The 13,059-nt window shown below is 37.7% G+C and overlaps 1 protein-coding gene across 7 annotated transcripts in view; it reads left to right on the top strand.

The window, feature by feature from the left end:
- Positions 1-13,059, top strand: part of Adgrb3 (adhesion G protein-coupled receptor B3) — a 720,698-nt gene that overhangs the window by 345,095 nt on the left and 362,544 nt on the right. The gene's annotated exons all lie outside the window — the stretch shown is intronic.

Here is a 13,059-nt window from a genome sequence, read left to right as displayed (position 1 = left end):
ATCAAGTTAAAAAGATTATTCACAGCAATGGAAACCATCAACAGTGTAAAAACACAACCCACAGAGTGGGAAAAAAATTTTGCCAGTTACTCCTTAGACAGAGGACTAATGTCTAGAACACATAAAGAACTCAAACTATTAGACTTCCCCAATGTAAAGATCAATTCAAATGTGGCCATATGAAATGAATAGACATTTCTTAAAGAAGTACAAACAGCAAATAAATACATAAAATTATTCACTGTCATTTGAGAAATTCAAATTAAGAGAACAATGAGATTTCATCTGACTCTAGGAAGGCTACCATCAAGAAATGAACCAATAACAAATGCAGGAATTAATGTAAGGAAAAGTGAGTCCTTCTCCATTGTTGGTGGGAGTATAGACTGGTACAATCACTGTAGAAATCAGTAAGGATATTTCTCAAAAAACTAAAGCTATAGGTTCAATTTGAACCTTCTTGGTATCTTTAATGCAAGAGTTAAAGGCATCGCATTTCCATAATACATGCATACTTGTGTTTATAGCAGCACAATTTATAATTGTTAAATCTTGTAAACAACAATATGCCCATCAAGATATGAATGAAGAAAATATGGTATCTATATTCAATGGAGTACCTCTTTTGCCATAAATAAGGATAAATTTCAGACATTTTTAGGTACAGGATCCTTTTTGAAGCCATAATCTTAAATGAAATAAATTATGCACAGGAGTTCAAATATTGCACTTTTTCTCTTATGTGCAAAACTAAAATGTAAATAAGGGGCAAAATAGAGGATAGTTATTGGAAAGTAGGAAAAACTTGAGAAGAGGTAGAATGAAAAGAGGACCAAGGTGGGAGAAAAGGAAGAGAAGGAAGGCAAAAGGGATTTTCACAAAAAATAGAATTGAAGGAAAAATGGAAACAGAGCTTTTGTAAATGGAGGGGAAGGTGCATGGGAAAAATAATTAAGATATATGTAGATACAAATTCTACGTGATGAATGTGGTTATTATATATAGCAAATACATACAAAGGAAGGAAGGAAGGAAAGAAGGAAGGAAAGAAGGAAGGAAAGGAAGGAAGGAAGGAAGGAAGAAAAAGAAAGAAAGAAAGAAACCATATAGCTATAACATGCATCATATAGATATATACACACAACTACATGAAAACGCGTATATTTCTATCTGAAATTAAACAAAGTGAACTGTGAAAATTTTGAAAAGATATGATACGTTTAGGATATTGTGATAATCTTTGAGCATGGGAAGTGGCATGGATCTTTCCAACACATGAAATCTTTTTTTCTTTGTTCACACAATCCTTATGGGGATTATCATCACTATTCCCAAAGGCCAGTTCTGGATATTTGATCTTTGGAGAAAAGCACTCCATGGAAAATTTTATTCAAAGGAGTTTCTAAATACCACCAAGGCATTTTATTCTCACATTGTTATGTCATCTGTACTTATTCAAGGAGATGAACTTTTCAGTACTTGTTCAGAGTCCAAGAGATTAAAAAAATTAATATTTTCAATGAGAAAAGTCACACAGTTTACTCTTAAATTTTTAAATTATTAATGTTGTTTCCTTTGTATTAAGTAATAAAGAAATCTATTTTGAGTAAAATTTTCTCTTTTTACTTTTTTTTAAAAGTTTGCGTCAAAAGATGTGTCTTGATAACTCCGTAAAAAAAAGTAGCACTTGCACCTTAAGGAATCATTAAAAATGAAAGAGTCCCAAGACTCTTCATCTGACTGAGAAACAACATTATAATAATGTAAGAAATCCTCTTATAACAAATAATTTGCTGCTATTGACAGCTAAGAGATGAGAAAATGAAATACATAACTCTTACTTATTATGATCCAGAAAAAATATGTCGTGTTCTTATCAAATGAAGATGAGAAGAACTTTAGAAACATCAAAGTATAAATCATCATGACTGAAATTTATAATTATTATTAATTTCTTAGAAAAATGCATGACTGAATCCCTTTATCACTTTGCTATATCAGTATCAAATTTTTTTAAGCTAGGCACAGTTATTTCAACAAGCTTCGTGAGTCGACCATAACACAAGACAGCTTTCCTTTATTTATTTCTCTTCCTGACTGTACCTATTTAGTTCTTAGGCAGCTGTTGCATATTGAGATTTTGTACACTATCAGTGCATATGAGTGATAGCTATTGTTTATTTTTAAAGTTTTATTTTTAATGTTACACAATTCTAACCTACCTTTCATTTTAAAGTTCTAATGTGTAAGATGTTAAAATTGAAGACTAAATTATGCTTGTGTAACTTGGAAAGATAAGGCTCTCATGTACTTCTGTTTTTACTACTGGTAGGCCAAAAAGCTTATTTCTCTCAAGAATATTCTTTTCCAAGCCTTTAAATGTTGTCATAGCTTCCAGAACACATTTGAGTTCTCTTTGTAGTATATCTTTTCCTTTTTCCAAACTGACATACGTTCTTTTAAGATTTGGCTAAAAGATAATGTCATCTCAAAGATCTCACCTAATCTTAGACAGAACTAGATTTTTCCCTACTCTAGTGCTTTTTAAAACCTTGAATGCATCCTTACTCTGGTATTCACACATAACATTTTAAATGTTATTTCTAGGTCTACCTTAAGCAGTACACTGTAAGCTTATTGAGACAGGCCATATCTATAGTGTTTATATTAACGTGTGAAGCATAGTAGACAAAGATTTGTTGAAATAATTATTTAGTAAATAAAGATAATAAAATGATGTTTGAAGAATACATATGGTCTCACAAACACATTGCCATGGACATATAATTCAGCAGCAGGAGAAAGTAAGAGAAAAGTACCCATTTACATCTGTTTAAATTCACTGAAAAGTTCATATGAAGTCTCATTCTGGGATGAGTTTACAGCACCTACATCAAGAATGATGGTACTTAACAAAGTTGAAATTTCATTTTGTCCAGTAGCTGTCTTCATATTTTCAGACACATTACTTAATTTTCTCTGTTTGTTCATCTCCATAAAAGAATTAAAGTGATGATAGCACAGTTGTATTATGGTGACTGTATTCAGTAAAACTATAATAAATACGAACGAATAATGATTTGCTCCTCCAAGGGGAAAAGCAGGAGTAGGTTTCTCTGTGATTCTAGTCCCAGTGTTTTCACTGACTGGTAAAAATGAAAGACACATAGTTCAGTTCATGTTATTAATACACTACGATTTAATCAACAACCAACACCAGTGCGCTTTACCTCATACTGAGCAAAGTGTACATAACCTCGAAAGCGGCACTTCTGATGGTAGAAACAAGAAGATGACAGTGTCACAAGGGTCACCACCTGAGATCTCAGGGGCTGCGCATTCACTGAACACCTCAGATTTTCCACCACTCTGCCCTGCCCACCAAGGGCCACTGTGAGTTGTGAGCTTTGCTTTGAAGATTTCAAATAAATTTTAGCAACTGGTGAATGAAAAAATACAGAATCTGTGATTAATGAAGAGTGATTACTTTTCAGGGCTGTTCTGAAAATCATAAATATCCATGCTGAATAACATATGTCAGCTACCCTCTACGTGATATGTGCCCTGTAATACTTTTATTGCCAGGATTGTAATATTTGACATAAAACATTGGCTTTTTTCTATATCTACTTAGAATATCTCTAAGAAAATATAGTTTATGAATGAAGTTAGATTACAGGAATGAGGAAGAAAAAAATTCTTTTTCTAGGAATTCTGGCAGTATAACGTTCTGAATCGCTGCAGTGAGAGAAGAATGCATGGGAGTGTCAGGACTTGGGATAGAATTTCAAGAAGCAAGATAGATACTAAAATGGTCGATAATCCAACTGGACAATCAAAAGCATAGGGAGTCATTTAAGCATGGCACATTGCCAAACCCAGAGAGTGCAAGAGGTGGCTAGCCCTGGAAATTCAGGGAGCGAAGATGGAAGGGTGAAAATCAAGGAGAAGGGTTCAGACTCGATTCTCTGCACACAAAGTTACTAATTTTGAATGTTATTTTTGGAAAGACGGTCTATAGAGGTAAGGAATGTGGATCAGTCAGAGAAAGACTACCTTGTGGAATGAGAGGGTCAGCCTATGGGGTCAGCCACAGTAGTGATGAGATGAAAGAAAGACACCCACAGATACTAGGGACAGAGAGTCTGAACAGAAGGAAGGGTCTCTCAATGAAAAGAAAAGTGGGTCCCTGAGGCAGTTTGTGCTTGGGGAATGAACAAAAAATACAGAGAATACCAGTACAGAGAAACTATTCACTATCCTCTTTCAAATTCTTTTGAATGCAAGAACCAGGCTCTTCTCTGGTATGCTTCTCTTCCTCCATAGCTTTTTGTTTTGTTTTGTTTTGTTTTGCTTTGTTTTTGCAGAGTGATGTTCATTATTTTTCACTATAACCTACTCTAAGTCACATAAATTGCATCAACATACAATTGAAAACCATGGTTTTACAAAAAGACATTTACCTTACTATTTACTTTACCATACATTTTAGGATTTTCTATTTCATTTTTTTAAAAAAGCCTGATCATAACCTTCAAATAAATCAGTACTCAAAGTCAGAAAACCACTTACTTATTTGACTCAGCCCTCAAGTTTGAGAAATTCTATCCCTGGGGTTGGAATGAAACAGTCTGCTCACAGGTCAGTTTTCCCACTATTTTCTTAAATGAAGACTGTATTCTAGAAAAATGTTATGGTTAAGTGACTGAGGGAAGAAGGGGAGGCAGAGGTAGTGACTTCAGTGAAGTCAGGCATCTTCTCTCTTGAGATACTTGGTGAGCAAAGCGTATGAGTTACACTGTGGATCATTCTCCTGCCCTCTGAGACCCTGCAGTTTTATTTTTCTTCTGGTTTTGGTGCCAGACACTTTTACCTTTTGTTGAGTGGACCAAATATGTGGATGCAACTATTAACATAATAATATTATACATCATATAATGGATGATTGGCTTCAACTCCAGAGGCTGTCTCATTTTTCTCAACTTAATAAGGTCTGGTAAGGGTTCTTCTGGTTTGGAATTTTAGTACAGTGATTACCTTTCAAAGACAACCTGATACTGTGAGATCTGGTGCTCACAGAGCAATGTGCAACCATCATGGTCCATAATTTTCTCCAGCATTTATAGGTGACATAGCAGAGGCAGGAAAAAATGGCGATTAAGAGTGCTTACTCTGTGGACAAAGTCTTGAACTTCAGGACAAAGGGCTGTTGCTCTAGATAAGTTAGCTCTGTGTCCTTCAGTCTTCTCTTCTGCATTTTGAGGGAACAGGATCTGTCTAGTAGAGCTGATCCAGGGGTTCAGATAGCTTGCAGCCATTTGCACAGCACCTCATTCAGAGGAGTGACAGGAAGCACAGCTCCTGTTATTTTTCAACAAGAGGGGCTCCTGGTAGAGCGTAAACCCAAAGTCTCTGGACCACAGCTGGCAGAGGCCAGCAGAGGGTTGCATTTGGATCTTACCTGCCAAGAAATGAAGGTTGGGATGTTTTTCATGGCACCACCTGAGGAAGTCTAAGTACTTTTTTTTTTTCATTTGTTAATGGAAACAAAAGAGTAGGGAATATGTAGAGCAAAGGAGGGACAGAGCAGAGAAGAGTTTCATCTCACAGGAGACAGTCTCTACGAGTCATCCCTGATGTCTGTTCCAGGGCTCCATGATTTGTGAAGATTCCGTGTTCTCTCTCCGTGGTAGGCAGTCTTCCATAACCAGCTTCTTTTTCTAAGTAGCGTTTAAACTTTGCCCTCATTAGAGTATGAAAACAAGGAATTCAACAGTAAAGAACTTCCTCAAATGGTTGAAGTATGAGACTGCATTTTATGTCACAAGATAACTGAATCTTGCCATAAACAAAATTTCCAAAATGGTTGCTGGCTACTAGCAACTCCAGAGAAAGTTCCAGGTGCCTACAGGAGGCAGAAAAAGAAGTTTTAGAAGTATTTACAGTGCAGTCAGTCAGTGAGTAGTCATAAAAGTCATATAAGTAAATAAGTAGGGTTGAGTTAAAAAATACAATAAAACTTATGATAGGTAATTTTATCTTTTTGGAATCTCTCATTATTTCCCTCTGTTATGTTTAAAAGTACATTATAAAAATACACAAGGGGTTTTCTATTGTGATTTTATTTGTCAAAAATTTTATTTTTTAAAAATTATTATTGAAGGAAAGAGAAGGACAAAAGGGAGTTGTGGAAGGATGAACATGATTAAAGTATGTTATATTATGCACATATTGATATGGCAAAGTTAAATTCATCATTCTGTGTAACTAATGTGCCCATATAAAAAGTTACTGGAGAGTATATTAGTTTGCTCCGGCTAACTAGCAAATACCACTGAATAGGTGACTTAAGTGACAGAATTGATCTCTCAGTTTGGGAGGCTAGAAATTGAAGATGAAGTTATCAGAAGATCTGCTTTTCCGTGCTTCTTCGGTTTGCAGTTGGCATCTTTCTCTGAGTGTCTTTATGTGTAGGGGCATCCATGTGTCTCTGTGTGTTCTAATCCCTTCTTCTTATAAGGACATCATTCAGACTGGCTAGTGGTCCACCCTGATAACCTTCTTTTTAACTTCATTTCCTATTTAATGGTCCTATCTCCAAATAAGGGACTGGGTGTTAGAAGCTCAAGATGCATATCGGAAAAGGAGGAACAGGGCCCTTAGCAGGAAATTCTGGAGACCAGTAGGGTTTTCTGTTTCCTGAAGAGATGTGTGTTGGGCATTCTCTTGCAAGATGGCCCTCCTGTGGCTGCTGCCATTGGGATGTAGGGGTAGCCCATGATGTGTACCCACATCTCTCCTGTGGGCCCCTGGGTGTACCAGCCAGGTTGCCATAATTGGAGAAACTGATCTTCACCTCATTCTGTGACTAAGAAACATGCTGTCTGGATTTGACAAAAGTTTTGGCATGCCAATTTATGGCCTTTTTATAATGCTGACTCCTCTGCCAGGCTGACTGTGGGAAAATAATCCTAAAGTATGTTTAGCCATAGTTGCATGTCTCCTTTCTTACCATTAACTTTTAAATGAGTACTAAGGAACAAGACGAAGCTCATGCCCTGAAGCACTGAATATTGAATGGTTTCTTCTGTCATTTAGCCATTGCCTGTTGAGTACATCTTAAAGCCTAACTAATCCTGCTACCTCTACCAGAACCTAAACTTAGTGTAAGGAGACTCGTAGCATTTTCTTAGAAAAAGGCCTTTCTGAGCTACTCTGATCCTCTGCAGGCCAAACTGGTTTACAGAGCAAGGAGATGGGTATTGAAAGTTGGCCTGTGATCCCTAAAGCAGTGTTCCTACAGAGTTTTCAAAATGATGCAGAGCTTCAGTAAGGTTGTGTGGAACAGGAGAAGAAAGGTACCATTATAAACAGTTATTCCCTCCTCAGCTAGTGCACATTAAAAGATACTCAAACAGTGTGCTTGCACTGTCTTGTAGGTCTGTAGACCAGGGTGGTCAAGCTGGGCAAGTTCAGCCTTGTTGGCAGGAACCCTCTGACCACTAGTCAGTACTGACCTTGATGCCCCAGGCCTTGTGCTGAACACTGCCCAGCATCCCCTGGTTTTCCAATGGCTTGGTTTTCTGTTTCTTAGTTATATCTTTTCTATAACTTTATCTGAAGCCTCTTGAGGAATCCTGGATGATAACCTCCTGCCTTTCTGGATTTTGATAGCTTCAAATTGCCAGTAGCCCATAGATGTGCTGCTTGGTTAGATATTCTGTCTAATAGCTTTTAACTCATAGTATTGTGACACTCTGTCCTGCTGGTCAACTGTAGGTTATTTTTCTAGTCTATCTATCTATTACAAAAAGAATTTAATTCCTTTGAGGGATTGCTTAGGTTTTTTTTTTTTTTTTTTAACGAAATTCTTAGACAAAGTAATTAGTACAATAATGTTGTTTATACTCAATTTTATTTCTGCATATGTTCTGGGATAAGAGACTAAGATATGGTCACAGAAAATATGTACTCCACACTCTAGTGAATCATGTAGGTGTGTTCATATTTTCATGTACTGATGTCAGCCAAGAGCAGCAAATCTGAATGAGATTGAGGTGCCCATCCTGAGCAGTCTTTGGATGTTTGCCGTGCTGAAAGGAAGGTCTCCCTGCCTCTAAATCCACCTTGCTGGTGGAGCAACTCTTTCCACATTCACTCAACTCTGTCACCTGTCACTCCTGCTTTTCTCCTTCCCTCTTCACTCTTCCTGTTGTCTCTGTCTTTAGTGTATTAACTGACTTTGTTTCATTTAGCTCAAGTTTGTGGTTATCTTAATGTTTCTATCACAAAAGCTCCAGTTTTTAATGAGGATTAATAATTCACAAGTTTCTGTCTTTTGGCATTTACACTTGTAGTTAAATCCATCTGCTGGGACGCTTGCCTCAGCTTTGTGGTAAATCCTCACACTCAGCTGGAATGAAACGTCATTCACTTGCTTTCTTCTCTTTTGCTGGCCTCCGTGTGCCTTTCTGCTTTGCTGCCCTGTGGAGCTTGAACTGGGAATTTGAGATGTGCCTTTGATTTTGCCCCTTCCAGGAGTCAGTTCTCTCCATGTACTCTTCCCTGTGCCGAGCATCATCCTCTGACCTCCCTGTTTTCACTTAGCCTATCCGGGTCTGTTTTTCCCACTCAGTAACCAGAGTTAGATTTGCATTTATAACTCAGCGTGTCATCTAACCATTGTGGGATCGAGGGCTTGCTTTACTTGATGTCCCACCCTCCGTCCTGTGTAAACCAGCATTCCAACTATATGTTTTTCTTTCTGTTTCTCAGATTTGTCTAGACTTATTGTTAGGCAGGAAATTTGGACTTTGTATTCTTACTTTTTTTCCCCCCAGAATTCTCTTCCTCAGGTCTTCCTGCTCTACCCCATACCCCATAATGTGAGAGCCCAGGCTGTTACAACAAAATACAGAAATAGGTCATTTGCAAAGAAAAGAAATGTATTCTCTGATACTTCTGGGGGCTCAGTCCGAAATCCAAGACCTGAAGGCTCAGCTGTCCGGCTGGCTGATGAGGACTGCTCTTTACTTCTCAGGGTACCTTGTGACAGTGTCACCTGGAGTAAGAAATGCCTTGCTCTTCCAGGCAGAAGGCAGAAAGTTGGGCTGACCCTGTCCTCCCTGCAGCACCTGTGAGGAGGACTTCAGTCTCCCTATAAAGCTCAGCCATCTCTTGAAGACATCATTATTTTGGCAACATGACCAGGCAGGGTGAAGAAGGCTTTGAGATGCATGAAGTTTAACAAGTCAGAAGTGTGGCGAATGTGGGGAAGGGCCACAGAAACTAGACCGAGAGGCAGAAGGGGCTGGATCACACACAGCTTTGCAGCCATCCACCCATGTCTAGATTGAGGCTCACCATTCTGTCTAGGCTCTCCTGCCTCATCCCACTGTCCTGGGCCTGCTTCCTTGTTCAGCCCTTTTGCCATTCCAAGGGTTATACCTATATGTCTAGCCTAAACCAATATACTTACCTCAAAACTTTAGCCCAACTTGCTGCTGGGTAAGATGGTGGAGAATGAATTTCCTGTAAGTCAGATATCTCAAATTATCAGCCTAATCTAAACTATAATTTTATTTTCATGAGGAGTTCTTCAAGGGCTAAGTACTAAGAGCATTGCTTCAGAAAGTGCTACATAATTCCAAAGAAATCCACCAAGTCAAAGCCAATAAGAAGTAAGGCAAAGAGTTATTTACTAGTAGCTATAAAATAAAACATGTTTTTGGCTCCATAGCCAAATCTAGGACCTGCACTTTGAAAGTTATAGAAGCACTTATGCTTTTCTTTTTATCATACACTTATTTCACTAATTCTCATACTTCTTGCAAACAAAAATACAAAAAGTCACACTTCTTTGTCTTTTGTGTCCCAAAACTATTTGGCACAGTGTGTCTTAATACTTGTTTAATAATCACTACACTTAAAACCTCTCCTACTATAACACATTCGTAGAAAAGAGAGATTTTTTTATTGAATAAATTACAGACCCAGAAGATAGTGATAAAGTAATTCTGCACTGTACTTTCTGCCAAGAGAGAACGTGACATTAAAAGCAGGTAGGAGATAGTGCCACTTTCACATATCAACATTGCAAAAACAATAATGTGGCTGTAGATATAAATCATTTCACCAGTTATAAAAAAGATGAGGAAATAAAATTGTAAAGCTTCCATGCGTCAGGTACTAACTCTGTGTTAGAAATTATGTTAAGGATCACATACAAGCTTCACAATAACTCTTCTAAGTTGCTTTAGTTATTCTTCTTACAGATTAGACAAACAATGCGATGGCTGAACACCATTTACATAGGACCACACAGCTAATGATTAATGGAGAGTATATTTTAATCCAGGTCTGCTAAATTCAATCTCCAAGTAACTCAGACTCTGCCAGTAATACTCAGTTTTTCAAATGATCTGAGTCATAAGAATCAGAGCAGATTTAAAAAGAAAAGAAAAATAGAATCTATCTGATCCATTTCAGAGCCTGATATACGTGAAATGACCTGTAAATCATCAAAGGAATAATATTCTCACCTTAAAGGACACTAGCGCATAGTGAATCTCTTCCTGTTTAGCTTTATACTAATGAGATATGAAGTATAGTGAGTATCCTCTTCAAAATGCTGTTCAGTCTCTTGTATTCCAAAAGTCTGATCTTTGAGCAAAAATCAAACACAATGAGTATATCTCACAATTAACATTAATATGAATGTTTTGCAGTGTGTGTGAGACAAAGTAGAGCAGAGTCATCTCAGAGGAATGGCGCTGAGTGATTTGAGAAAACTTGTGGTTCACTGACATCCTTTAATTTAGGGCTTCATAAAATCTCTGCCATAGGTAAGACATTATGCAGGCAGAGGATGACACAATCAATAAGATGACACAGCTTCTGCATAAACATCCATCTCACCACCCTCGACATGGAACCTTAACTCACTGTACCCCTGCATGGGAGTCAGAGAGGCAGCCCGGATTATTCTGAAATGCAGTCTGCCTTAAGGTCACATGTATTCTGTAGCACCTGTTCACTCTGATTTAGGAAAGTCCTACTCATTGGTCTTGGAAAATAGCTTCTTACACTCTATGTCTGTTACTTTAATGTTTCTTTTAATAATTCATGATTTCTCTTTGCTGATTTAAAAACCTGAGCTCTGAATATGTTATTCCCATTAATAAACTGTATGTGTACACTGGCCTCGGTGTACAGCAAGAAGTTACTGACCTGCTATCAGCAAAACATGCTCTGAGAAATGGTGTTTTTTTTTTTTCCCTTCCCCAGAAAAGGAGACATATTTACACAAATTACTTCACATTCTTTTGGTGTCTCTCATTAGTAGCAGCTTGCATTTTGTATGGGAGCTAGCAGGGGTTGAGATGCAGACTGAGGTCATGGACTCAGCACAGCTAACTGGCAAGCACAGGAATAAAACCTGCAACTTTTACCTCATTAGCACCATGTTCCCTACTGAGTTAACCAGCCATGGGCAGCTGCAAAACTATGAAGGTTAATTCTTCCTGCCCATAGGTAGAGTTACAGCTCAATGGACTTAAGCCCTTAAAATGTTAATTCTTCGAGCAAGGACTTTTAAGTGGAAAAAATGTCCAGTAGTACAAAAAGGTTAAAAGAGTTTAAAATGAGTGTAAAACAGACTTACAGTGTTTTTTTTTTTTTTTTGAAAGTTGCGTAAAATATTCCAGAACTTTATAGAGGTTGTGACTCCAACCATTTTGCAGCCATGTGATTGCTAGGAACTATTAAAATAAATAGCACAAATAGGGCAATTAAATATAGATACTAACAGCTTCAAACCACAAGAGTAGAGGAAATGAAGCAGCTTTGTTTTTCATCTAAAAACACCCAGACAAATTTATTTGGAATGAGAGCAAATGCTTGTTTTGTAAAGCTACACAGAGAGGAAGACAGATGAGACTAACAAATCATTATTATTTCTGCCCCGGAGCAAGTCTTGTCCTACACTAATGTGTTAGTATCAGGGCATTCTCCTATTAGAAAAGATAGACTGTGAGTGAACAACCAAACAGCCACTCTTCATGAGGTTTCAAAGGAACATCAAGCCTTCCCTTGACACTGGTTCAGTCTCTTGTGATCCCATGCTTGTCCTCAGCAAACTACCCTGGTTTTCCACTCCTGGTCTGAGTCTGGACGGCACAGGGTAACGTGAGATGACAAAAAGTTTCTCTGGTAGGAACATCTCCCATGTGAAAAGGGTGCTAAGTTGAACTGAATGCTCTCTGGCAGTATGTCCATTATGAATAGAAAAAAGGAGCATGAAAATGTGCTTGTCTGCATGGAGAGGGAAACAACAAGCACACGTGGTTAGTTCTAGGTGAAGATAAAACCAGTAGGTCTTCAGCAGTTAGTTACAGGCAAGGGAGCGCACAGATCTGGAGCTGTGAGAGTAACGTGTCACACATCTGCTCACTCCTCCATGTCGGCTTGCAGGCAAAAGTCAGGAGTGAAGAGGAATATTTCAAAAATAGCTAAGATTTGTAAGACGTCTATCAGGTACTGTTTGCCAGAAACGTAGATGATTTTATTTAACCTTTTCAGTAGGTAGCTGTAAAACTAATAGTGGGATAGCCTAGTAGAGCTAGGATTCTGAGGGATCCTGTCTTACTATGGCTTCTCTCATAGACCATGGTCTCACCATCCATCGTGTTCTTTGGAACAATGATATAAGTAATAATCATGGCTTTCAATTAGTAGAATAACTTGGAGTCAGGCAACCCAGACAACTTTCATTAAAGAAAGAATAAAAGTGTTTGTAAGGAATAATTGCACAATGGTATTACATAATAATAGAACATAGGAAATATAATGGAGAAAACAATCATGAGTGAACGTATTTTAACTATTCTAATTGCTTCTGGGAATGCGGAGATGAAGTTTTATAGAAATCCCAGAATTACGGTGTTGTAAATGGTCCTTTGAGATTTTTTAGAATATGTTGGGATCATAAAGCAATACTGCAAAATGTTTATATTTTTGCCACATAATTATTCTGAATAGGTGGTTGTTAGAAAAATACAT

Source organism: Cavia porcellus, unplaced genomic scaffold (assembly GCF_034190915.1).
Source record: "Cavia porcellus strain 051 isolate PalLab524CR breed Dunkin Hartley unplaced genomic scaffold, mCavPor4.1 scaffold_16, whole genome shotgun sequence".
Lineage (NCBI taxonomy): Eukaryota > Metazoa > Chordata > Mammalia > Rodentia > Caviidae > Cavia > Cavia porcellus.
The sequence above is the reverse complement of the archived record's forward strand: the minus strand, read 5'-3'. Positions and strand labels throughout refer to the sequence as shown.